General features: G+C 42.2%; 1 long non-coding RNA gene across 1 annotated transcript in view; it reads right to left on the bottom strand.

Annotated features, from left to right (window-relative positions):
• Nucleotides 1-27,391, bottom strand: part of LOC149976969 (uncharacterized) — a 51,715-nt gene extending 24,324 nt beyond the window's left edge. The window contains exon 1 of the long non-coding RNA XR_016487056.1: nt 26,773-27,391. This is a non-coding gene — a long non-coding RNA (uncharacterized LOC149976969). The remainder of the gene's footprint in view (nt 1-26,772) is intronic.
• Nucleotides 27,392-27,742: the final 351 nt, after the last annotated feature.

Raw genomic sequence — 27,742 nt, forward strand, 5'->3', positions numbered from 1 at the left:
AATCTACCTGTCCATCTGAGCCCACGTGTGTTCATCATTAAAGAAACTCTGTTTGTTAATTCGCTTTTGGGTCCTCATTCACGCACCTGACACAATTTCCTGATGCAGGTTTAAAATGTTTGGGAGCAGCTTATTGATGTCCTGATGCAGGTTTATAATGTTTGGGAGCAGCTTATTGATGTCCTGATGCAGGTTTATAATGTTTGGGAGCAGCTTATTGATGTCCTGATGCAGGTTTATAATGTTTAGGAGCAGCTTATTGATGTCCTGATGCAGGTTTATAATGTTTAGGAGCAGCTTATTGATGTCCTGATGCAGGTTTATAATGTTTGGTAGCAGGTTATTGATGTCCTGATGCAGGTTTAAAAATGTTTGGGAGCAGGTTATTGATGTCCTGATGCAGGTTTATATTGTTTGGGAGCAGGTTATTGATGTCCTGATGCAGGTTTATATTGTTTGGGAGCAGGTTATTGATGTCCTGATGCAGGTTTATATTGTTTGGGAGCAGGTTATTGATGTCCTGTACTCGGGCTCCTGGATAGCACAACATTTTTAATACAGAGACTGAGACATTACTCACCATTGAACTGCCCAATACAACGGCCGAAGAAGGGAATTAAGAAATCCACCCCTTCCTAACCCTCACACAATTGGTTGAACCTTTCACGGGCCAACAAGAAGCAGGATAGCCTACGCCCGCTGCTTCCGAAGAATCGGTCCAGACCTCCAACAGCAGGCAGTGCCCCATCAGATACAGAGAGAGGGAAAGGAGAACTACCATCACAGGCAATCCCACCGATGAAGGTACAGGTAGATCAGGCACCAGTGCAGCCAAGCTATTCCTTATGTCAATATGCGCTGGAACCTCTTGCAGTCACTCCCATCCACTAAGCAGCATGCAACTGCCTTTGGTTTCCACGACTGTGACATGTGACATGGGACCAGCGCTGTTTGGAACACTCTTCTTGTTGTTCTTCGTCTACTTCACTACAGGATGGAGGAGTAGAAGCAGCAAGTTACAGGTAGAACAGGCCATTCAGCCCTTCTTGCCTTGCCTTTCAGATTGTTCACAGCCTTGTGGAAGTTACTTGTGGTGCTGATGTTTAGGCCGAGGTAGGTATAGGTTTTTTATGGGCTCTAGGGCCACTGTGTCTAGATGGAATTGATATTTGTGCTCCTGGCAACTGGACCTTTTTTGGAACACTATTATTTATGTCTTTCTGAGATTTACTGTCAGGGCCCAGGTCTGACAGAATCTGTGCAGAAGATCTAGATGCTGATGTAGGTTTGGGACAGAAGCACAACATCACAGGGAGAATTGCATTAATAATACACCCTTCAACCTGTGTGTGTGCACCCCTGTGTGTCTGTGTTTGAGAGAGAGGGAGAGAACGAGTGCACATGTGTACGTAATAATACACCCCTCATACCCCTTGTGTGTGTGTGTGTGTGTGTTTGTGTGTGTGTGTGTGTGTTCATCTTCAGGGAATCTTCCTTCATGAATAAGTCACACTACAGTCCTGGAAACTGGACCTTTTCTGGAACACCATTTTTTTTACTGAGATTTACTGTCAGGGCCCAGGCCTGACAAAATCTGTGGAGAAGATCTCGGTGCTGCTGTAGGCCCTCCTTGGTTGGGGGACAGAAGCACCAGATCATCTGTGTACAGCAGACATTTGACTACAGATAGGGTAAGGCTGGGTGCTGCAGACTGTTCTAGTGTCCCCGCCAATTCGGAAGCACACACACACACAAACACAAGCACTTGCACGCAGGCACACAGACACACACACACAACAACATGTTAAACGACATAGAATGGTCAATTGATGGACAGCAGATGAAGGACTGGCTATGGAAGTGTGTGAGGGGCAAATGTAGACTTTTTGAGCTGTATTGATTTATTGTGATACTAGATGCTATCAGTCCTGGGCCAATATCAGTCTGGTTGTTATCAGTCAGTGTGAACCACTGAACACTACTACTTAGAATGCTGGAGCGTGTTCCAGACCCTCCTTATGAATATTCATCAACGTGCTATGATCCCCCTGGGCCAATCAGAGGGGCTATTTTAAGCCAGCGTGTTTGGCAGGAGGCCGGTCGACACAAAACCGCTCTGTATCTCTGTCTCGCTGTTTTATCATCCGAGGGCAAATGGTTTCAGGACACACAGCGATCAGAATTAGATATCTCCATCAGGCTTCGGCAGGAGCTGAATGGAATTTGTTCACGTCAGGCAGTACGTGGTCAATATACAGGAGGGTACTGTCATTTTGTGTGTGGTTGTGACGTGAAGTCATGCATTGTTACAAAGCAGCACATCGGTAGTCATCAGCCACGGTCCAGGAGAGCCGGCTTTTGTGAAGGTAGTACAGCCGCTATTAGTGCACATTATATTCAGCCCATGATAGTGCAATAGAGCAGACTAACCACTGTACGATACAGGACAGAGGAGACACACATCCCAGTGGTCACACGCTGGTTGAATCAACGTTAATTTCAATGAAATGAAACCAACGTGGAGTAGACATGGTTTCAATGAAACCAATGTGGAATAGACATTGAATTGACCTCTGTGCCAAGTGGCATTCAGATTATATCTTCAGCAGGCATCTTGAATATTGAAACATATTTCACATTTTCTCAGTTTGCAAACATGTCTGTGAGATGTATTTGATTTATTTCCCTACTCTGTCCGAGTGTTGTATCCACTGACAACAGGAACGGTATAATACAGGTTAGTGAGAGGGACCAACTCCATTTCACCTTTTCTGTAGTGACATGGCTGAAGTTAAATGAGAACACACACATTTTATTAGGAAGCTTTTTGTGTTCCTGTATGTATAGGCAATGTAGGCTGGTACACACAAGCATGCAAATGCACACAGAGGCACTTTACAGAATAGGTGAAACAACAATACAGATACGTAGAAGCCTCATTCAAGGACACACACCTGAGATGGCGATAGCAGCTCAGGGCTGACTGACTGACCGGTTGACTGGCTGACTAGCTGGCTGGCTGGCTGACTGGCGGAGTGACTGACTGACTAGCTAGCTGACTGGCTGATTGACTGGCTGACTGGCTGATTGATTGGCTGGCTGGCTGACTGGCTGAGTGACTGACTGACCGCTGACTAGCTGGCTGACTAGCTGGCTGGCTGACTGGCTAGCTGGCTGACTGTGCTTTGTATACTTACAGAGTGTGTGTGAAGATAAGAAATGGGACTTACAGGGAGTAATGCATTAATAATATACCCCTCAACCTGTGTGTGTGTGAGTATGTATGTGTGTGTGTGCACCCCAGTGTGTTTGTGTTTGAGGGGGAGAGAGAGTGAGTGCGCATGTGTACGTAATAATACACCCCTCATACCCCTCACACGTGTGTGTGTGTGTGTGTTCATCTTCAGGGAATCCTCCCTCATGAATAAGTCAGTCTACACTTGTCTCCAATATTTCAATCAAGGCAGCAGTGCCAACACAATCTGGGTCAGCAAGTCCTCCAAAACTGGGCCCTCTGCCAAGGATGGATGACATGTGGCCGGTCACTCTGCTACAGACCACCGTCGGTCATCAGGGGAGGACAACTCACAGCAGGGTTGGGGTCAATTCCGGTATCAACAGCCTAGATTCACTGAATGTACTGCGCTAAATTGGATTGACTATGGGACTAGCTTATTATCATCATTGTTATCAAATGGGAGGTCCACTGACACAAAACAAAGCAGAGTTTAGACATATGCTACCAGTTAGCTATAGGGGTTAAGGGGGTCGTGAAGTGCAGGCTGCGTGCATTAGGGTGAATAAATAAAAGGATTGTGGGTTAGGGGTAGGGTTAGGGTTAGGGTTAGGGTAGGGGTGTGGCGGTCATGAAATTTTGTCAGCAGGTGATTGTCAAAAAAATAACTGCCTCACAGTAATTGACCATTAATTAACATAAACACATTTGGAATATCCTGGCTTCCACACATAGCCTACAAGCCTAGTAATAAAATATAGCCCTCACCTTCACAATAAATCCATTATATATTTTGGACAGGTCTAAAGAAACATGATATGAAAAAAAAAATGTAGTCTGTTCTGTTTCAGAAGCATAGCGTACTCTGTGTTGTCCTCATGTTAGACCCTCAGTACATTTTATTGTTCCGGGATTCTTCCAATGGCATTGAGGAGTATACTGCCTCAGTCACTGCTTCATCAATAACTGCATCGAAGATGTTGTCCCAACAGTGAGCGTACGTACATGTCCCAACCAGAAGCCATGGATTACAGGGAACATCCACACCAAGCTAAAAAGATAGAGCTGTTGCTTTAATGCTCGCTTCAAGACAAGCTACACTGAAGCATGCATGAGAGCAGAGAGTTGTTCCGGACGACTGTGTGATCATGCTCTCCATAGCCGATGTGAGCAAGACCTTTAAACAGGTCAACATTCACAAGGCCTCAGGGCCAGACGGATTACCAGGACGTTTACTCAGAGCATGTGCGGACAAACTGGCAAGTGTCTTCACTGACATTTTTAACATGTCCCTGACCGAGTCTGTAATACCTACATGTTTCAAGCAGACCACCATAGTCCCTATGCCCAAGGAACCAAAGGCAACCTGCCTAAATGATTACCGCCCTGTGGCACTACACGTCGGTAGCCATGAAGTGCTTTGAAAGGCTGGTCATGGCTCACATCAACACCATCATCCCGGAAACCCTAGACCCACTCCATTTCATATACCGCCCCAACAGATCCACAGATGTGCAATCTCAATTGCACTCCACACTGCCCTTTCCCACCTGGACAAAAGGAACACCTATGTGTGAATGGTGTTCATTGACTACAGCTCAGCGTTCAACACCATAGTGCCCACGAAGCTCATCACCCTTTGCAAATGGATCCTGGACTTCCTGGCGGGCCCCCGCTAGGTGGTAAGGGTAGGCAACAACACATCTGCCACTCTGATCCTCAACACGGGGGACCCTCAGGGTTGCATGCTTAGTCCCCTCCTATACTCCCTGTTCACCCACGACTGCGTGGCCAAGCACGACTCCAACACCATCATTACGTGGTTTTGTAGGCCTAATCACCGACAACAATGAGACAGCCTATAGGGAGGCCAGATACCTAGCAGTGTGTTGCCAGGGCAACAACCTCTCCCTCAACGTGAGCAAGACAAAGGAGCTGATCATGGACTACAGGAAAATGAGGGCCGAAAACGCCCCCATTCACATTGAAGGGGCTGTAGTGGAGCGGGTTGAATGTTTCATGTTGCGCAACATGAGCTCATGGGCTCTAATGAAGTATTTGATTCGATTTCGATAACATTTGCATTGATGTCAGAGTGATTAGAGGGACAATAGAGTACTGAGTACAAGGCAGTTAGCAAGTTTGACCATCAGCAGCATCAGAGCTTGGAGAAGCCTAATTATGGTGACTAAACGGTCATGTGGAATTTGACTGCCATCATGACTCGTGACCGCTGGTGTGGAGGTAATACGGTCACCGCAACAGCCCTAGTTAGGGGTTTATAGGATAATTAATAGACATATTGAGAATTAGGGAAGAATAATACAGGCTATCACAGTTTGTTTGGAGCACCCAACTTGCCTATGTGCCTGTTGTTTGACAGCTTGTAATTGCATGTTGCGTGGAACGCTCTCCTATTCTGCCTCCTGCCTTATCACTTTGAGCACGTTGCTGAGTAGCGCTCGGCTATCAACACTGTGCTGGCCCGCTGTGTTCCCCAGTGGGGCTGAGTGTGTGTGTGGGTGTGTGTGTGTGGGTAGGTCTTTGTAATTATATATGTGTGTGTGTGTGTGTGTGTAGGATTACCCTGTAAGAAGAGGTGATACAACCATGCTTCACTGTTCACAACACACAGAGTAAGGAAACACTCCACTTTATCATCACAGGAGATAACTAATCCCAACAGAGCATCTGCACTCTCTCTCAATTCAATTTCAATTTAGGTTTTTCTGGCATGGGAACATGTTTACATTGCCAAAGCAAGTGAAATAGATAATAAACAAAAGTGAAATAAACAATAAAAACTGGACAGTAAACATTATACTTTCAAAAGTTCCAAAATAATAAAGACATTTCAAATGTCATATTATGTATTATGTATATATACAGTGTTGTACTCATGTGCAAATAGTTAAAGTACAAAAGGGAAAATAAATCAACATAAATATAGGTTGTATTTACAATGGTGTTTGTTCTTCACTGTTTGTCCTTTTCTCGTGGCAACGGGTCACATATATTGCTGCTGTGATGGCACACTGAGGTATTTCACCCAGTAGATATGGGAGTTTATCAAAATTTGATTTGTTTTCAATTTTTTTGTTGGTCTGTGTAATCTGAGGGAAATATGTGTCTCTAATATGGTCATACATTTGGCAGGAGGTTAGGAAATTAGGAAATGTTAGGAGGTTAGAAAATGTGCTCTAGGGCAACGGTGTCTAGATGGAATTTGTATTCGCGGTCGTGGCAACTGGACCTTTTTTGGAACACCATTATTTATGTCTTACTGAGATTTACTGTCAGGGCCCAGGTCTGACAGAATCTGTGCAGAAGATCTAGGTGCTGCTGTAGGCCCTCCTTGAGTGGGGACAGAAGCACCAGATCATCAGCTAACAGTCGATCTTCGACTTCAGATTCTAGTAGGGTGAGGCTGTATGCTGCAGACTGTTGTAGTGTCTTGGCCAATTCCCTGTCTCACCCCACGGTCCTGTGGAAAGAAATGTGTGTTTTTTGCCAATTTTAACCGCATGCTAGTTATGTGTACATGGATTTTATAATGTTGTATGTTTTTCCCCCAACACCATTTTCCATCAATTTGTATTGTCGACCCTCATGCCAAATTGAGTCAAAAGCTTTTTTTAAAATCAACAATGCAGGAGAAGACTTTGCCTTTGTTTTGGTTAGTTTGTTTGTCAATTAGGGTGTGCAAGGGCAATACATGGTCTGTCATATGGTAATTTGATAAAAAAGACAATTTGACATTTACTCAGTACATTGTTTTCACTGAGGAATTGTACTAGTCTGCTATTAATGATAATGCAGAGGATTTTCCCAAGGTTGCTGTTGACGCATATCCCACGGTGATACAATCGTCGGCAAATTCATTCACATGGAGATTCCTGCAAAAAGTGTCATCTCACTGTCCCCTAACCTCTCTCTGAGAAGAGTTCTCTCTCTCTCTCTCTCTCTCTAATTAGAGTGACTAGAGGTAAGGGGTCATTAGACTGTCTAAAGGGTAAGGGACTAGGGGTCATTAGAGGGTAGGGGGCATCTGTTTCTGTTCCTGAAGTGCAGGTTAAGTCTCCTCTCATCCAGAGGTACAGTGTGTCGACCTTTAACCTTGACAGCACTTCACACAGGAGGACAAGTAGCAGGAAGGAAAACACTACATTACACTTAGAGGCCTCAATGAACTCTGAATGCTTTCATTAGAATCAATTGCCACTGGATTTATGTATCAGACAGTTGAGTATGGTGTCTGGTGTGGTGTATCATTACTCATTACTCATTGTGTATTTATTTCATCATATTATTATTTATTATTATTTAATTATTTCTTAATCTATTATTTCTTAATCATTTCTTTCTCTCTGCATTGTTGGGAATGGCATAACAAGTAAGTCAACGTTTCACTGTTAGAAGCATGTGACCCCACATTTATTTTATTTTTTAAATGATGTCATTTCTATTTCTCCCTCCAGAGGAGGTCCTATGACTAAACCATACACTAAACATGTTGAATACACCATGAGGCTGTGGCAGAGCCAGACTGCTCTAATTGCCCTGATGTAATGTTCATGGTGGTGGGATTGATGAGGTACTCATCTATTAATGTAGCATGATTCATCTCTCTCGGAGCGGAGAGACGTATGATGAGACTCATCCATTTGTCATGGTTGTCTGAGACACAAAACTAAAGCTGGTTGTATTTCATCCAGTGAAGCTGTCCTGTTCATATATCTTTATTTTTCATTTCACCATTTGTCGTATTAGTATAGTTAGTAGTCCTAAGAGGTAGTAATATCATCTCTGGGAAGTATACCTGCAGAAGTCACAGACTGTTTTTGTACGTAGGTTTAAATATTTACCTCATCCTATATTAGGTTTTCATTTAAACATCGCTCAATGAAATATACATTTTGTGCAAAGTTTGATGATGAATTTGCTGTGCATTTTGTTAGAAAGGTGGAACATGGTTTTCCCTTTATCAAAACGCTGAAATTGCGGGAAACTCGTAACTATTTTTTGGGGAAAAGCTTAGAGAAAAAGTTTCTAATTTAGACAGAGGCTAACAGTGCCTCAGAGACCATGGAGCAATATTAGCCCGGGGGCTAAAACGTTCCTCTGCTTGGTGGGTAATACACTTACTTGACCCCACTGACTTTCAGCTGAATCCTCGGGGAAATAAGGTCCCAAAAACAGCAAGGACAAGAGAGGGAAAATTAAACACATAGTCTGGATGGTTATGGTAATATGCTAAACCCTTGCTGGTTAAGGATGAGGGCTAAGTTATGAGAACAGATGTATAAGTCAGTAAGGTTTCGTAGTTCAGTAGTTTTTATTTCTCCTCTTTGAATGACTTATTCACAGTCTCTTAGGAAGTCAGTACCAGCTACTATTTAACAATGTTTCCTATCTGAACCAGTACCTCTTATACTCCACACAAAGATTTGAATAGCGGTAATAAGCTATATGTGAAGTGTTGGCTTTGGGAGAGATTTCGAGGGAGTGCTGTTTAAGTCTGAGAGTGTCTCCCTAATCCTCTGCCAGCCCCATGATGCTGCCGCGCTGCTTGTTCCTCTGCCCTCCTGTGACACGCAGAGACAGAGGCTGTCACACTTTACTAAACTTCTTTATTGGCTCTCTGTCCCAGAGACACACAGGGGCTTTACACACTGACTCAGCCACTGGATTCATTTACTCACGGTGTCTTAGGCCACGCCAGAGACATTACCCTCTATGCCAAGGATCATCAACTAGATTCAGATGCAGGTGGATTTTTCTTGAGCGGATGGTCAGGTGGCCATAACATACAAATAATTTGTAGACTGCAAATTGACCGCAAGAAGCCCGAACAGATATAATATTTGACTAAAACATAATCATTTCAAACCATGTTTACATTTGTATATGATCACGTACAGTATCTCTTATGTGTAGGAATAATTAATACTACTTGGAGCTGATTTGCTGGTGTTTTTATAGTCTTTCATGCCCAACAAAAAAACACACAAAAATATAGATTTTTTTTCTCAGAAAACTTAGGGGGCCAAATAAAATTCCCTACCTGTGACTCACCAGTTGGGGAACCCTGCTCTATGCCCTCTGTACCCTCACTAAATCATCCTCTGGCATGAGGCTGGTAGGGACTATGAGCTCTTTTAACAATCAGTTTGAGCATATGTGCAAATAATTACATTATAGTTTGTTGTACAGATTGATGAAATGGTATCTGAGTATCATATCATATTGGCTGTGTCAAGGTGGTCTGAATCTGAATGGTACAGAACAGATGGGTGTGCACTTGTAATCCAAGTGTTGCCGGTTTAGGCCCCACTCCTGGCTATTTCCATTCTTCTCCACAGTGATTTGTATACATGCTGCATGATCAGTCTTTTCATCCACAGTTAAATGTCACCACTTATTCTGTCCCTGTACCCTGTCCCTGGAGGAGCACTCACTGCACTGTAGGAAATCAATTATCTCAAGCATGGCGGCCTGTTCTGTATCATTGCATGATTGACACATTCTATAGACCACCCCAGAACATCGACTAAAAACCTCTACACGTCACACACAGACAGATATTTTGTCTGAACCAAAAAAAAAAAAAACAGAATAACAACAATTTGACCATTTTTTACTGCGTTCAGATTTTCTGGTGGGGAAAAAAATCATGCCAGCAGAAAGATATAAATAAGCAACTCGATAGCACCTGACACATCTCAGCTGTATCCATTTGTTGAGCTAAAGACCGCTCATTTAGTTTACACAACAACACGCCACACAATCAATAACCCAAGCCTCAATTTATTCCCCATCAGTTCACACTGTCAGACAGGCCAAAATGACTCTGCTAAAGAGGTCGAGAGAGAGAGAGAGAGAGAGGGGGGAAAGCTCCAGCAGATGGGTAGGGGGACTGCATCACTTCCTGTGGGAACAGACAGGGAGCATACTTCCTCTGGCTCACAGCATGCGATTAGACAAAGGCCTCGTACTGTAACATGAACTCTCACACACAGAATGAAACTGCTGCAGCAACACTCTTTAAACCTGTTCTCCTGTCTTTATCAGCTAACTCTCATGCCAGTAGAATCATTTTCCCAGAGTCCTCTCTGAAAAGCAGACCAGAAGAAGAAAAACACAATAACCAACATAAGAAATATTACAGTTTCCTATAGAATACTGTAATAAACTGTAGTATACTGTAGAATCCTATACTACAAACTGTTCTTTCCCTGGATCATGTGTAGTACTTACTTTGGTATTTAGACCATAGTTTACTATAGTTTTGTTTCATGTGGGTTAGCTGTAACATGTTTGAACTAGGACCACAATGGAAATACAGTACATTTGACTTTTTTTGTGTTATTCTGGACACATTTCTAAATGCATTGTATCAACATTTGTGGTTGTATTGGGTTTTTGAAGAGTCAAATAAAATCAATCAATCCAAGAATACTACAGTGTGGAGTATAGTATTCTATATTATGCTACTAAATTCTATAGTAAGCAATACAACGTAGAGGTTGGAAACCTCAGAGGAAACTACTGTACTTTATACTACAACATTCTATAGTAAGCACTACATGATCCAGGAATACTAGTGTGTAGTACAGTATTCGGGTACTTCATACTACAACGTTCTACAGTAAGCACTACACGATCGAGGGGGATACTACAGTGTGTAGTATAGTATTCTGCAGTATACTACAAAATGTTATAGTAAGCACTACACGATCGAGGGAAACTACAGTGTGTAGAATGAATGGAGTCTGACACCTTGAACATAAGGTTTATCTGGTGCTTTCTCTTCAATACCGTTTTCATTTGGCTCCCTCTCATTCAACTGACTAGGCTATCCCTAACAACAGCAAGTTACAATGTTACCCTTTGTTTACACTCTCTCGTTGGAGTCCTGTCGCCATGACTATGACAGGCTAGCTTGACTGGCGCTAACATTAGCTATGTTAACTGACGTTTAAATTATTTAAACTATCAAAACGTCTTTAAAAAATAACATTATACTCCGCTTAACTTGCGGTTTCATATCCTATGCTTTATAACTCGCTCACCGTGAGTATAAGGTTTTAAATGATTATTTATCTGCTGCTTCTCTCATTCAACTGACTCACTGAATAGGCATGTTAGCATGAGAGCCACTGTGGAGTGAGAGAGCGTGAAGCAACCACTAGAGTAAGCGGCTCCCTCGGACCGAAACAACCACAACACCCTTTGACTATAAATAAATGATAACAAAATGCCAAAGATTAGGCTACCATATATATATATATATATATATCTCACATTCTCCTAATCTCCCACGTTTTTGGTTGGCGACACAGGGAGCCCAAACATGACCACAAACTGTACTATTAATACAGAAAGTACTACCCCTGGGGCCTCCCGGGTGGCACAGTGGTCTAAGGCCACCAGAGACTCTGGGTTCCAGCACAGGCTCTGTCGCAGCCGGCTACAACCGGGAGGCCCATGGGGCGGCGTACAACTGGCCTAGCGTCGTCCGGGTTAGGGAGGGTTTGGCTGGCAGGGATATCCTTGTCTCATCGCACACTAGCGACTCCTGTGGCGGGCCCGGGGCAGTGCACGCTAACCAAGTCACTAGGTGTACGGTGTAGCCTCCGACACATTGGTGCGGCTGGCTTCCGGATTGGATGCGCGCTGTTTTAAGAAGCAGTGCGGCTTGGTTGGGTTGTGTTGTGTTGTGTTGTGTTTCGGAGGACGCGTGGCTCTCGACCTTCGCCTCTCCCGAGTCCGTGTGGGAGTTGTAGCGATGAGACAGGACAGTAACTACTACCAATTGGATACCACGAAAAAGGGGGTAAAATAAAAAGGTACTACCCATTTGTGTGCCCGCCAAAACACTACAGTGAATACTATAGTAGTCCAGAAAACACTACAGTGAATACTATAGTAGTCCAGAAAACACTACAGTGAATACTATAGTAGTCCAGAAAACACTACAGTGAATACTATAGTATATACATATAGTAATACAACAGTATTTAGAGCATAGTCATTTTTCATGTGGGAATATCCAACATTACTCACCTATGGGTTTTGTAGCTTGTGGCAATAGTGATGTTCAACTTTGGTCTGCTACACCATTCATAATACTAAATGGTAGATTTTTGCACTTCTTGCTGGTTATCAATATTGCAGTGGTCTGAGTAGGATTGAGCTACACTGTAGCAGTAGTTAGATTTCGGTTGGTTACTGCAGGTTACCTTTGCACAGATTGAGCAAGACATCTGTAGTCTAATAATACACCATCTCCCATGCATATTTCATGTGTTTTTACAGTGATTTCTCAATTCTGCTTTAGTGAGTCATTTAGTCATATATTTGGATGTCACCTCATACCTTTGTGAATCAGGTTCCATTTCCTTCCAAAATTACTGCTCATGTTTAATGCACCACTGATATCTACATTCTAATTAGACCGGAGAGACAAACATCAGTCCAGAGCCATCACCATACCTGGGAACGGACAACATTCCACTGGGCACAGACAATTCACTGTCTTTTCTACATTGTTTCAATGTAATTTCATTGAAATGACGTGGAAACCATATCGATACACTGTATGCCCAGTGGGGTATCTGTACATGTACTATTGCTCCCATAGGACATTGAATAAGGTAATGATGAATTGAATACTTTTGCTATGAGGTTACTGTTTCAAGCCTGAATCAGACATGTAACACCACACAACCACTCATAGATTATAAACCACTTGACAGGCGGTACACTCTGAGGAATAATGCTCACAGTAAAGATACACACAACGCAATCTGTTCTAGTGGGTCCAAACATGACTAAGCTATATGACCAGTGGCATCCTCATGATTATGAATTTACATGAGCATATGGCCAACAGCTGGAGAGATAAACCAATACAAAACCCTGACAGACCTGTTGCATCGTAAACATGGTTTCTGTGGATATAAATCTCAGCTAGAGGACACATTTATACCACGAGTCCTGGCTCTGTGACTTCTGAGGTGACACAAGCATGGCCATGTCATATTTTCACCACATGAAACAGTGTATTTCAGCCTTAGTACGGACACAACTGATTCAGCCAACTATCTTTGTTGAATCGGTTGTGTAATGTGTGATAGAGCTGGGCTGGAGTCGAGAGATGGCAAGGAATGTTTCTGTAGACTGGGAAGACACAAACTGGCTGTAACATACCGGCCCATTATTTTGACGGCATGAAGCTAAACAATAGCAAACAACGTAAAGTTGTAATGGAGCCAAAAAGAAAATGACTATATAATCGTACAAAATACTTGAGTCCGTGGGTTCTTCATGTGTGACTGGATGTGTTGAGATCTTAATGTAAACGGATGTCATGTACTGTATGGACATTACCAGTCAACATTCTGGACACACCTACTCATTCAAGGGTTTTTCTTTATTTTTACTACTTTCAAAGTTGTAGAATAATAGTGAAGACATTAAAACTATGAAATAACACATATGGAATCATGTAGTAACCCCCAAAAAAAAAAAAGTGTTAAACAAATAAAAATGTATTTTATATTTGAGATTCTTCAAAGTAGCCACCCACCCAAAGTAGCCTAGTGGTTAGAGCGTTGGACTAGTAACCGGAAGGTTGCAAGTTCAAATCCTCGAGCTGACAAGGTACACATTTGTCGTTCTGCCCCTGAACAGGCACTTAACCCACTGTTCCTAGGCCGTCATTGAAAATAAGAATTTGTTCTTAACCGACTTGCCTGGTTAAATAAAGGTAAAAAAATAAATAAATAAATAACAGCTTTGCACACTCTTGGCATTCATAGTTTTGATGTCTTGAACATTCATCGTTTTTGAACCCTTGAATGAGTAGGTGTGTACAAACTGTTGACTGGTACTGTATGTATTCTTGAGCTGAAAGGGAAAATACTGGCTTAGTGGCTGGAACTGGATTTTCAGGTCAGTCAGTCAGTGTGGTATTAGACATAATCTTAATGTCTTTCTGTCGGTCAAGTCTACCCTCTTAGAAAAAAGGCGTTATCTAATACCTTAAAGAGTTATTTGGTTCTCCTCATAGAACCCTTTGAAGAACCCCTTTTGGTTGCAGGTAAAAAAACTTTTGGATCCAGGTAGAAACATTTTGGATTAGGATTATATTTAGGAACACTAAAGGGTTCTACCTGGAACAAAAAGGGTTCTCCTATGGGGACAGCCGAATAACCCTTTTGGGACCCTTTTTTCTAAGAGTGTAGGTTCTAGTAGTCTAGTTATTTGGTAACAGGATGGGTTACATCCTCTGGCATTGCCATCTTGTTCCATCTATCATTCCTCTTAATCCCGTTCAGTTTAGGATTAGTTTTGTACGGTGTGCTGTCCCTTCTGAGATCCACGTTCAGTGTGTGAGCTCCAGAAGCTGCCTCTTCTGAGATCCATGTTCAGTGTGTGAGCTCCAGAAGCTGCCTCTTCTGAGATCCACGTTCAGTGTGTGAGCTCCAGAAGCTGCCTCTTCTGAGATCCACGTTCAGTGTGTGAGCTCCAGAAGCTGCCTCTTCTGAGATCCACGTTCAGTGTGTGAGCTCCAGAAGCTGCCTCTGAGATCCACGTTCAGTGTGTGTGCTCCAGAAGCTGCCTCTTCTGAGATCCACGTTCAGTGTGTGAGCTCCAGAAGCTGCCTCTTCTGAGATCCACGTTCAGTGTGGCTTTCAGTGTCTTCTTTTCATCAAACGTTGTGGTGTTTCCTCTTCTTACCCAACTGTAGAGGTGGGTTCTTGTTATATTACGGTTTGTCCGCCGAGAGTGATGGATGTGAGGATTGTGTCTTTCCTGCTCCATTGAGAAAGACTAGACTATTCCTCCAACTCGTACACATCCTGTTTGCATCGGCTGTCAAGTTGTCTGTACAGAGTGATACGAGTGTGATTTGAAGCTTGGGCCATTCCTGCTCTTGTCCCTTGAGGAAGACTAGTCCACTGCTCTGACTGAGTTTCAAGAAAGACTCTTCTGTTCCGTGCTTCTACACCTGCATTGCTTGCTGTTTGGGGTTTTAGGCTGGGTTTCTGTACAGCACTTTGAGATATCAGCTGATGTACGAAGGGCTATATAAATAAATTTGATTTGATTTGTCAAACCGCAAGAGGGATGATCTGCAGGGTTGACCACTTCAAGGTTACCTTGCATCTGGAGCTTGACAGCTGATGATTCTCTCGCGTCACTCATGCTTGTCACAGATGTCTTTACAGTTGAAAGATGTGGCTCCGTTTCCTGCATCTGGTCAATACACTCTTGAACTCTAGGGTGCTCCTCAAGTAAAATAGAGGAGTCAAGGTTTATAATGTAGAACGTGTTAGTGGTTGTATTATGTTGCAGTGGTGTACCGTACTTAAGTATACATACTTTAAAGTACTACTTAAGTAGTTTTTTGGGGTATCTGTACTTTACTCTTTATATTTGTGACAACTTTTACTTCACCACATTCCTAAACAAAATAATATACTTTTTACTTCATACATTTTCTGACACACAAAAGTACTTGTTACATTTTGAATGCTGAGCAGGACAGGAATATTGTCTAATTCTCACTCTTATCAAGAGAACATCTCTGGTAATCCCTACTGCCTTTGATCTGGTGGATTCACTAAACACAACATGCTTTGTTTGTAAATTATGTGTTGGAGTGTGCCCCTGGCAATTAAAAAGACAATTCAATAATCATGCCGTCTGGTTTGCTTAATATAAGGAATGTGAAATGATTGATACTTTTATTTTTCATACTTAAGTATAATTTAGCGATTACATTTACTTTTGATACTTAAGTATATTTAAAACCAAAGGCTTTTAGACTTTTACTCAAGTAGTATTTTACTGGGTGACTTTCACTTTTACTTGAGTTATTTTCCATTACGTTATCTTAGCTTTTACTCAAGCATGGCAATTGGGTACTTTTTCCACCACGGTTGTGTTTCATATGAAAATTAAAGCAAATTCATGTATGTAAAAAGTGTTAGTCACATGGGAATATCCAAAATACGATGTCGCTGCCGGCTCACCTGACAGGTATTTGCCACCCTGTGCCACCCTGTGCCATCTGTGAGACAGATGGCACTGCAATCGCTACTCCTTCTTCGTCCTTCAAGGCACTCAGAATCAGAATCACCTTTATTCGCCAAATCCATTTGCATGTACAGGAATTTGACTCAGTGAAATGGAATTCACAATCTTGGACACCTCGTGTGTGTGTGTGTGTGTGTGTGTGTGTGTGTATTGAGTGTCGCAGGCAGGATAATTAGAAGCAGCATATGGAGCGAGCTGACAGCATTGTTTAGGAGGACATGGAGCTGCCTTCAGCTAGCCCGCCTTCAGCTGAAAGACTAGGGAACACAGAGGGGGAATCAACACAGGCTAATGGCCCATTACCAAGTTTAACCATACGCTGGGTACGTCAGGCCTGATGGCTGTTGTGGCTGCCGCACAAAGCCCTCCAACCCACACACACTGAAATACGAATGCATGCACTGACACACACACACACACACATACGCACTGAAATACGAATGCATGCACTGACACACACACACACACACACTGACACACACACGCACTGAAACACGAACGCATGCACTGACACACACACACACACACAGAGAGAGAGAGAGATGATTAACACACACTCAGTTAATCTCAGGGATCAGGGTTCAAGTCCCTGTTCAGGCAACAAAGATTCAAGCCTGGCCTCTACACAGCATCCTCTGATTAAAGGAAGTCCTTTATCTTCTTCCCCATAGTTTTAATGGAGAGGCATGGTTTAATGGAACTGTTCCATCAGACGATGCCTCTCCATCAGAATGTGTTGAATCCAGAGTCTACCATCAGCCTGTTAACACTGGCAATAACATGGCTATACTCTATCCCTCCCTCATCAGTAAGTGTGTGCGTGTTCATACCCTCTCCGCTGTCTCTCTGTTCTCTCTTCTGCATCACGACTCACAGTAACAGTTCCCTTGATTATCCCTTCAGCTGCCCTCCCACACCGACCCCAGAGGACTGTGTGTAGAGGGGGCGAGACTGACCGGAGACATGGAGAGGATGAGAAAAGCTTGTAAATATGCAGGAACACACACACACACACACAGTCAGAGACACAAACACACGGGCATTCTGGGCACGCCAATGGAGACACACACACAATGGGTGCGTTTTAGCGGATCACTTTTGTCAAGACGTTGACCACCTTTCAAAGTGTGTTGCATGATGGGTATAAAAATTGTCCAACTTGCCGACTGCATGACCTTAACAACAACCATGTGATCAAAGGTCATGAACTTTCGACTGCAGTCGACTGGAAATTTCTGCAGTTGCTCCTCACAAACTGCAATTTGAAGTCAGAACAAAAGCTTGTGGGACACAACCTTCTGTTTTTTTTAAGTAAAAGGCACTACATGCTCATAAACGGTTAATGTCGCCACCTATCATTGGTTGTTATCAATGCATGTTAACTGTTCTGGGTGGATGACGATTTAGATTTTAAATACATCGTTATCCTTACAATCTAATGTCATAAAACATACATGTGATCCAAATTTCTAACATAAATAAATGTATGTCTGGATGTTACTGTAATGTTGTGTCCCATGTCATAGCTCACTATTGGTATTGTCTGTAACCATACACATTTCAAAATGTGGACTTTAAACACTTTGAAATTTGCAACAACTTTGAAAATTTGAAGTTCGAGAAACACGGACGAAAGGAACGGTCTAATTCTGCAGTGAGAGAGCTAGTTGGAAAAAATCCAGCAGCTTTGCAGTTCTTGACACAGAAACCGGACGCCTGGCACCTACTACCATACCCCGTTCAAAGGCACTTACATATTTTGTCATGCTCATTCACCCTCTGAATGGCACACATACACAATTCATGTCTCAATTGTTTCAAGGCTTAAAAATCCTTTGTTAACCAGTCTCCTCCTCTTCATCTACGTCATCTACACTAAATGAAGTGGATTTAACAGGTGACATCAATAAGGGATCATAGACTGACCAGGTGAAAACTATGTCGTTGTTCCTAATGTTTGTACACTCAGTGTATATTGTAAGCAAATAGTTTATTGTAGAGAATTTCAACACTGGCCATTTTATATGCTTAATCTGTGTCGGGAAACCGGCCCTTAATGAGCAAGTAACCCAGACACCAGTCATGAGGTCAATACCAAGTACATTTCACTGCTTGGCATATTGCTTTTCATTTTGTTTACCCAGTAACCTATGTGAACTGATGTCCATGTATAGTCTAATATTTTTCTGTACAGTGAGTGTTTTGTCCTTCATGTGATTGAATCACATTCTGTTCTTTACATGCTTACTGACAAAAGCAACATAAAGGTTAAAAATGAAAGAAAAAGATTGCAGACTGTAGTGACTGATATGCAATAAATTACCATACAGGAAGACGCTTTGTGGACATTTATTCACATCTGTTACAATTCCATGTTGCACAGTCAAAATCAACAATGAGGAAGGTACAAGGCCATGAAGTAATGACAAGCAACAGAGCAGGTCTTATATTCTGCAAAAACACCTACAGTTTACATTGTGAGTTAACATACACTTAGGTTGGAGTCATTAAAACTCTTTTTTTCAACCACTCCACAAATGTATTGTTAACAAACTATAGTTTTGGCAAGTTAGTTAGGACATTAACTTGTGCATGAATAAAATTTGATTTGACAAGTAATTTTTCCAACAATTGTTTACAGACAGATTATTTCACTTATAATTCACTGTACCACAATTCCAGTGGGTCAGAAGTTTACATACACTAAGTTGACTGTGCCTTTAAACAGCTTGGGAAATTCCAGAAAATGATGCCATGGCTTTAGAAGTTTCTGGTTAATTGACAGCATTTGAGTCAATTGGAGGTGTACCTGTGGATGTATTTCAAGGTCTACCTTCAAACTCAGTGCCTCTTTGCTTAAAATCATGGGGAAATCAAAAGAAATCAGCCAAGACCTCAGAAAATGTTTTTGTTGACCTCCACAAGTCTGGTTCATCCAGCAATTTCCAAACGCCATGTTCATCTGTACAAACAATAGTACGCAAGTATAAACACCATGGGACCACGCAGCTGTCATACCGCTCAGGAAGAAGACGCGTTCTGTCTCCTAGAGATAAACATACTTTGGTGCGAAAAGTGCAAATCAATACCAGAACAACAGCAAAGGACCTTGTGAAGATGCTGGAGGAAACAGGTACAAAAATATCTAGATCCACAGTAAAACGAGTCCTATATCGACGTAACCTGACAAGCCACTCAGCAAGGAAGAAGCCACTGCTCCAAAACCACCATGAAAAAGTCAAACTACGGTTTGCAACTGCACATGGGGAAAATATCATACTTTTTGGAGAAATGTCCTCTGGTCTGATGAAACAAAAATAGAACTGTTTGGCCATAATGACCATCATTATGTTTGGAGGGAAAAGGGGGAGGCTTGCAAGCCGAAGAACACCATCCCAACCGTGAAGCACGGGGGTGGCAGCATCATGTTGTGGGGGTGCTTTGCTGCAGGAGGGACTGGTGCACTTCACAAAATAGATGGCATCATGAGGTAGGGAAATTATGTGGATATATTGAAGCAACATCTCAAGACATCAGTTAAAGCTTGGTTGCAAATAGGTCTTCCAAATGGACAATGACCCCAAGCATACTTCCAAACTTGTGGCAAAATGGCTTAAGGACAACAAAGTCAAGGTATTGGAGTGGCCATCAGAAAGTCTTGACCTCAATCCTATAGAAAATGTGTGGGCAGAACTGAAAAAACATGTGCGAGCAAGGAGGCCTACAAACCGGACTCAGTTACACCAGCTCTGTCAGGAGGAATGGGTCAAAATTCAACCAACTTAAAGCTTGTGGAAGGCTACCTGAAACGTTTGATCCAAGTTAAACAATTTAAAGGAAATGCTTCCAAATACTAATTGAGTGTATGTAATCTTATGACCCACTGGGAATGTGATGAAAGAAATAAAAGCTGAAATAAATCACTCTCCACTATTATTCTGACATTTCACATTCTTAAAATAAAGTGATGACCCTAACTGACCTAAGACAGGGAATTTTTACTAGGATCAAGTGTCAGGAATTGTGAAACTGAGTTGAAATGTATTTGGCTAAGGTTTGTGTAAACTTCCGACTTCAACTGTATATGTTCTATTTCAAGTAGTCTATGCACTCACTACCTGGTTATATTTTGAGACAACTGTCACAAAAATACAAAACAATTATTGTGAATGTTAGAAAGAGCTTGAGTTGGTATCTAATGTCCTTATCATCAGGATATTCATTCCTTGGACAATGTTGATCATGTTCAGCTTGGTGTAGGAGGAGTGGAAATTCAATTGCATCCACTTCATTGGCAATAACAAAGGCGAATGCCATGTCTGCCATTGTCGCATTTCCTAGAAATAGCTAAAGTTATCCGACTTGGTGTCGGTGCATATGTATCTCTCCCGACTTTACTCGTTGACTTCCGTCTACAGTAAGCTACTTTTGGCTTACCACTGAAATGTGCTCAGTGACTCTAAACTCTGCATGCGTGCATCGGTGTGTGTATATATATATATATATATATATGTCCACATTGACAGAATGAGGCGAATGGAGGTGGGTAAACCAGACACGGTTCTGAAACCACAGGCAGTGTCTTTTGTGTGAAATGAAATTGTATACTGTATCCTGCATGACATGATAATTATTTGTACATTTAAAAAAAAAAAAGTTGTGTTTTTCCTTCTATACTGGTTCTCTCTGGGAATTGAACCAACAACCCAGGTGTTGCAAGTACCATGATCTACCAACTGAGCCACATGAAACCTTATGCTATACGAGGTACACGGACTCAGAACAATTAATACACCATATATTAAATAGCCATGTTATTAGAATCAGGCAAGGTCATCTGAAATATGATTGAGAATGCCAGTAGTCTTTTTCTGAATACAACATGAGGAGTTTTATGCTCTCTGCTTCTCAAAGTCAGACCAAGGTCATTGTAATCTAATTTTAAAAGATGGTCTCCAATTTCATATTGCAAATCTGGTAAGCCTTGATTTGATAATCAGGACAAGCGTGTGTGGTTTAGTTTGCAGTAGAGCTCATCGAGAAATACACTCTCTCCACAGGATGAAGGGATAGAGGAAGGGAGGGATGAAGGAATGGAGGAATGGAGGAGAGGAAAACAGAATAGGCCTGTCGGGAGGTGGCATATGGATAAGTGGAACTGAGTCAGTGTCAAATCCTTTAACACACACACACCTCGCACCTATGAGAGTCACATTTCCCACAATCGATACACCCCATATTGTATAAATAACCCTATCATTATATTACCCAGAGTGACAAGTTCCTACATATGTACTATTTATGGTCTGTTCCATTGTAGGATGGAAAACTTTTCCAAAACATCCTCAATCTACTTTTTAACCTTGGTAAACCTCTTCAGATGCAGCTCCCTTCACCTCCATCATAACCCCAGTATTGTGTTTTCTGAAGAACCACAGAGACTTTATTTCCATATTACAGCATACAAATTTGAGATAATGAAACGCCTGCATAGAATGTGGCCCTCCAGACCAGCATTTGATCTGCAGATCTGCAGTGTAGCCCTTTAGGCTACTATTAACATGATAGCTTGTAGGGTGATTTAGAGAATCCATCCTAATTTGATCACCCTATTGAAGGAGAGCTTTCCTGCAAACACACACTTCACCCTACAGTATGGTTCAGAGCTGAAGAGTAATCAGTAATGCTAAGGGGCAGCAGTACATATTTTCATACCAGTGTTATCTATTTTAGAGCCAGCACCCTGAGGCCTACATGAGCTAATATCTGAGCGGCTGGGGCTGAACCCCTAACATCTGAGGGGCTGAACCCCTAACATCTGAGGGGCTGAACCCCTAACATCTGAGGGGCTGAACCCCTAACATCTGAGGGGCTGAACTGTTAACATCTGAAGTGAAGCTCCCCTCCAGGAGCGTGGCACCATCATTACACTTTCTGCATTATTGCTTCCTCGTTGTGAAACAGATGTTCCCAGCAGAAACATAGCCTGAGTCCCAAATGGCACACTATTCCGCATATACTGTAGTCTACTATTGTACTTTTGACCAGTGTCCTATGAGGTGTGCCCTTATATAGGGAAAAGGGGGGCCATTTGGTATGCCAACATACAGTCGGTTCAGTTAGGACTAAACTAGGTCATCAGAAGTGGGCTAATGTTACATAAACATCTTTAACAGGAATGTACAGTCATACCAGCGATAAGTCTCCAACTTCAGCGATTCTTGCAATTCTTTCCAGTCAATGGCAGTACCGTGATTAATGAACAGTCCAGCAGGCATCAGCTATGTAGCCAAGTGATCATAGGGTCCAGTGAACAGCAATAGATGAAACAGGGAAGCCGTTGGGTAGTTGTTACTACGCTAGCAAGAAGGAGACACGACATTCATAAAGTTAGCAGGCCGGAGCTAGCAGAAGCATCTTCACCGACGTCCGGCAAAGGCCGGTTGAAGGCACATCAGACGTAATTACATCGGCAGACCAGTCGTGATGGATCGGCGGGGCTCCGTGTCAACAAAGGGTCCAGGCCAATTGGCAAAAGAGATATTGTAGCTGGAGTAATTTTGTATGCTATCCGGGAGATGCGCCTGGTTCGAGGCTAACTGGTGCTAGCTTCGGGACAAGGGCGTTAGCCGGCTAGCTGCGATGATCCAATGCAAAGGTCCAGAGCTTACGGCAGGAATCCGGTGATGTCGTGGCTTCTAGTCGTGTTAGTGAAGAGTCAGAGAGGCATCAGCTGTGTAGCTGAGTGATCACAGGGTCCACAGAGCTGGCTGGGAGATGGGCCTGTCTCAAGGCTAACTTCGGGGCTGGGCCACTCGGTAGAAGCTAGCTAGCTGCGATGATCCAGAGTAATGGTGATGTAGTGGAGAAAATCAGTCCGATATGCTCAAGGTTGATATTGCCCTGTGCAGACTGGCAGGTATTATCCAGGCTAAAAGCGGCTGGTGTCTGAGCTAAAGGTAAAGGCCGCTAGCAGTGACTAACAATTACTAAATGGCTAGTAGCTAATTAGCTGGTTAGCTTCTGATGGCTTGCTTCTAATGGAGGTTCTAGCTATAAGGTCTAAAAATAGCAGATTCGTATTACATTGGATGAGGCGGGTTGCCGGAAGGTATATTTAATTTAAAAATGGAAAAAGAGATTGAAATATATATACACAAGAGATGAAAAAAACATAACATTTACACGGGACAACGACAAACATGTCCGCACTGCTATGTCATCTTTGATCTAGCATTTTCTTGTTTGCTAATGGACCTATACAGCTCGTTGGGTGCCGTCTTAGTGCCAGCATAATTTTGTGGTGGTAAATAGACAGCAACAAAAAATAGCTACAAAATCTCTTGGTAAATAGTGTGGTCTACAGCTTATCATGAGATACTCTACCTCAGGCGAACAAAACCTTGAAACTTCCTTAATATTAGATTTTTTGCACCAGTTGGTATTTACAAATAGAGACAGACCACCATCCCTTGTCTTACATGAGGCTGTTCTATCTTGCCAATGGACCAAAAACCCAGCCAGCTGTATGTTATCCATGTCATCATTCAGCCAGGACTCGGTGAAACACAAGATAAGATATTTTTAATATCCCATCGGTAGAATAGACTTGATCGAAGCTCATCCATTTTATTATCCAATGATTGCACGTTGGCTAATAGGACTGAGGGTAAAGGCAGATTACTCACTCGCCATTGGATCCTTACAAGGCACCCCGACCTATGTCCCCTGAAAACTCTGTTTCTTAATCATGTGAATGACAGGGATTTGGGCCTTGTCGGGTGTCTGTAAATCCTTTGCGTCCAACTATTTTACTAAATAATCTTTGTCCAATACGAGATAAATAATCGCTGTCCTGATATCCAGAAGCTCTTTTCGGTCATAAGAGACGGTGGCAGAAACAATACGTGCAAAATAAGTTACAAATAATGTGAAAAAACACACAATTGCACAATTCGTTAGTAGCCCGTCAAGTTGGACAGTATTGGGCCAGGTGGATGCTGTGATGGCTGAGACAGGACAGTATTTGTCCAGGTGGGTGCTGTGAGGGCTCAGACAGGACAATATTGGGCAAGGTGAGTGCTGTGAGGGCTGAAACAGGACAGTATTGGGTCAGGTAAATACTGTGAGGGCTGATACAGGGTACAATGTGACTGATGACTCTCACTCTGCTAATGTGCCACCTCAGGAGAGGCAGGTCAGGGCTCCCGTAATGGAAAAGCTGTGTATCCTCCCCCCCTTCTCCTGCTGTCTCTCACCCACTGGCACACAGGACACCTCCACACATCAACCTCAGTGGAAGGGGGTTCAAGTTGCCTTTTTATGACTTCCTTAACCATTAGGCATTAAAAACTGACCTTACATCAGTGTCAGCTGTCTGTCAAACTAATCTATCATGTAGTAGAGAGAGAATAATTAAATTGATCTAAGGATCAGTTTTATGTTTCCCACCTCAATGGTTAAGGTTAGAATTTGGGAAGGGTAAGCTGATCCTAGATCTGTTCTCTGTGAAATCTCCCTTCCCTTCTGACCTCAAAACACACACTGAGAGATTTTACCTTATGCCCCACCGTACAAGAGTAAAGTGTGTGTCTGGGCGATTCCTGTTTAAATGATGCAGTGCCGTCTGCTCTACATTCAAACGGAGAGAGACAATCGTGTGTGTTGTAGTGGGGCAGGCTTGTTACAAGTTTAATTAATGATGTTGGTTTTACACCCAGGAATTTCTGGAGAGCATCTTCATCGACATAATTATAATATTTCAAATGTTGAATTAAAAGATGAAATGAGCGTGGTGCTGAAGTAATACTGTTCAAATTCTTTACTCTTTAAAAGTCTGAGGGTTTCAATCATGTCTTGGAAAGAAGCTGAATATTTATTTCAAATGAAATCTGCTTTGAAAGATATTTAAAGTAAATCAATATTACAGTTTTTTACAATCACTAATTTCGGGACCTTGATGTCATTTTTCAAAACTATAGACAACTCACAACCAATGATCAAAATGCTAATTTTCAGAGCTCTTAACACTTTTTCCAATGGCTTGGATACAATCCACAAAGATAAAATAATTTGTTCATTGAACTAAAATCTCCTTTTCAAAATGACACAACTTAATATCAAAGTATTGCCATTTCAAAATGCAATTCACACATTACATCTGAGATGACTGTCTATTCATTTCATTACAATGATCTAACTATCAATTGATACAACTGCTCAAAATGATAAGTAACTGTTGCATTACTCTTAATGCATAGTTTTATGGAAACTGGCGATCAATATTCCATGTTTAGATCATGAAAGTTTCAGGATAACGAGATCCATTGACACCAATTACCGTGGAACATGAACCAATTGGACTACATTATCTATGGATGTAATATTTCATCATCATTCTTTATCAGACACTGTTTCTATGGTCCCATGTATCACTTTTCCAGACCATGTTTTCAGATTTGACATTACTGTACACTCACCAGCCACTTTATTAAGTACAACTATCTTGTACTGGGTAGGACCCCCTTTTGCCTCCACAACAGCCTGAATTATTCACGGTGTTGTACGTTACACTAAGAGATGCCCTTCTGCACAACACTGTTTTAAACAGCTGTTATGAGCATTTGTGGCCTTTCTGTTAGCTTGAATGAGTCTGGACATTCTCATCTGACCTCTCTCATTAACAAGGTGTTTTTGCCCACAGAACTGCCGCTCACTGAATGTGTTTTGTTTATCGCACCATTCTCTGTAAACTCTAGAGACTGTAGTGCGTACAAATCCCAGGAGGGCAGCTGTTTCTGAGATGCTGGAATCACCATGTGTAGCATCAACAATCATACCAGGATCAAAGTTGCTTAGATTACGCATCTTGCCCGTTCTAATGTTTGGTCGAACAACATCTAAAGCTCTCTACTCTATATACTCTATAGATTAAGTTGCAGGCAGTCACATGATTCGCTGTTCGAATGTAACCGTCATTGATGAGCTAAATCAGGTCTGTAGAGCTGATGGCACGACCTATGTCATTGTGTGGGATAATGTCAGGTTCCACCATGCTCAAATGGTGCAAGCATGGTTTCAAGCCCATCCACAATTTACCACCCTGTGCTTACCTCCATACTCTCCTTTCCTATGGAGGTGGTCCCTGTACAGGGACCGCTCAGCGGAAATTTCAGAGCGCCACCTATAGTACTTTACTTAGTACTCGTTAAATCTCAAACTTTCATAAAAAATACACATGCAAGGTACTGAATTAAAGCTACACTCGTTGTGAATCTAGCCACCAAGTCAGATTTGTAAAATGCTTTTCGGCGAAAGCATGAGAAGCTATTATCTGCTAGCATGCACCCCCCAAAATACCAGCAAACAACAGATTTTGCGGTAGCCGACGCTACCCAAAACGCAGAAATAAAATATAAAACATTCATTACCTTGGATGAGCTTCTTTGTTGGCACTCCTATATGTCCCATAAACATCACAATTTGGGTCTTTTTCCCGATTAAATCCGTCATTGTATACCCAAAATGTCATTTGCTGAAGGCCAGTCTGATGCTGCAAAAAGTCCATTTACAAGACGCAACGTCACTTTTTAAAATGACAAAAGTCGCCTAGAAACTTTTACAAATCACTTCAAACGACGTTTCTAAACCAACTTTAGGTATAAATAAACGTTAATGATGTATCAAATTGATCACGGGGCGATCTGTATTCGATAGCAGCAAGTCTGGAAAACATCGTCCATTTTTTCAGTTTCACAACATACTGTGGTGCGCCTCAAGAAGGGAGGGGTCTATTCGTGTTGTAACCAAGGATAAATGATTCTGATATTGATAGCAATGGTGACATCGTGTGGAAGCTGTAAGCGTTTACAGGGGATTCGCATATATTTTCTCTCGTCTTAAACAATACATTGAATGGCGGACAAATATTTTGTTTTTGTTTTTGGTAAACAGTTTTACCAGGGATTTTTACTCCTTAACACGTTCTGTTATAGCCACAGACCCGATTTAACCAGTTTTAGAAACTTCAGAGTGTTTTCTATCCACACATACTTATCATATGCATATACTATATTCCTGGCATGAGTAGCAGGACTTTGAAATGTTGCGCGATTTTTAACAAAAAGCTGCGAAAATTCGCATCATCCATAACAGGTTTTAACCAGATTGAGGAATTTTTCTCCACGTGGAGGTGGAAGGTATATGATAGGCGCCCTCACGAACAAGCCACCCTTCTCCGGGCCATGGATGACGCATGCTATGACATCATGGCAGACCAGTGTCAGGCCTGGATTCGCCATGCCCGAAGATTCTTCCCAAGATGTTTGGCTAATGAAAACATCCATTGTGATGTGGATGAGAACCTGTGGCCAAATCCACAAGACAGGGTTGATGGAAATA

Source organism: Oncorhynchus mykiss, chromosome 16 (assembly GCF_057628025.1).
Source record: "Oncorhynchus mykiss isolate SJ-2025 chromosome 16, ASM5762802v1, whole genome shotgun sequence".
Classification (NCBI taxonomy): domain Eukaryota; kingdom Metazoa; phylum Chordata; class Actinopteri; order Salmoniformes; family Salmonidae; genus Oncorhynchus; species Oncorhynchus mykiss.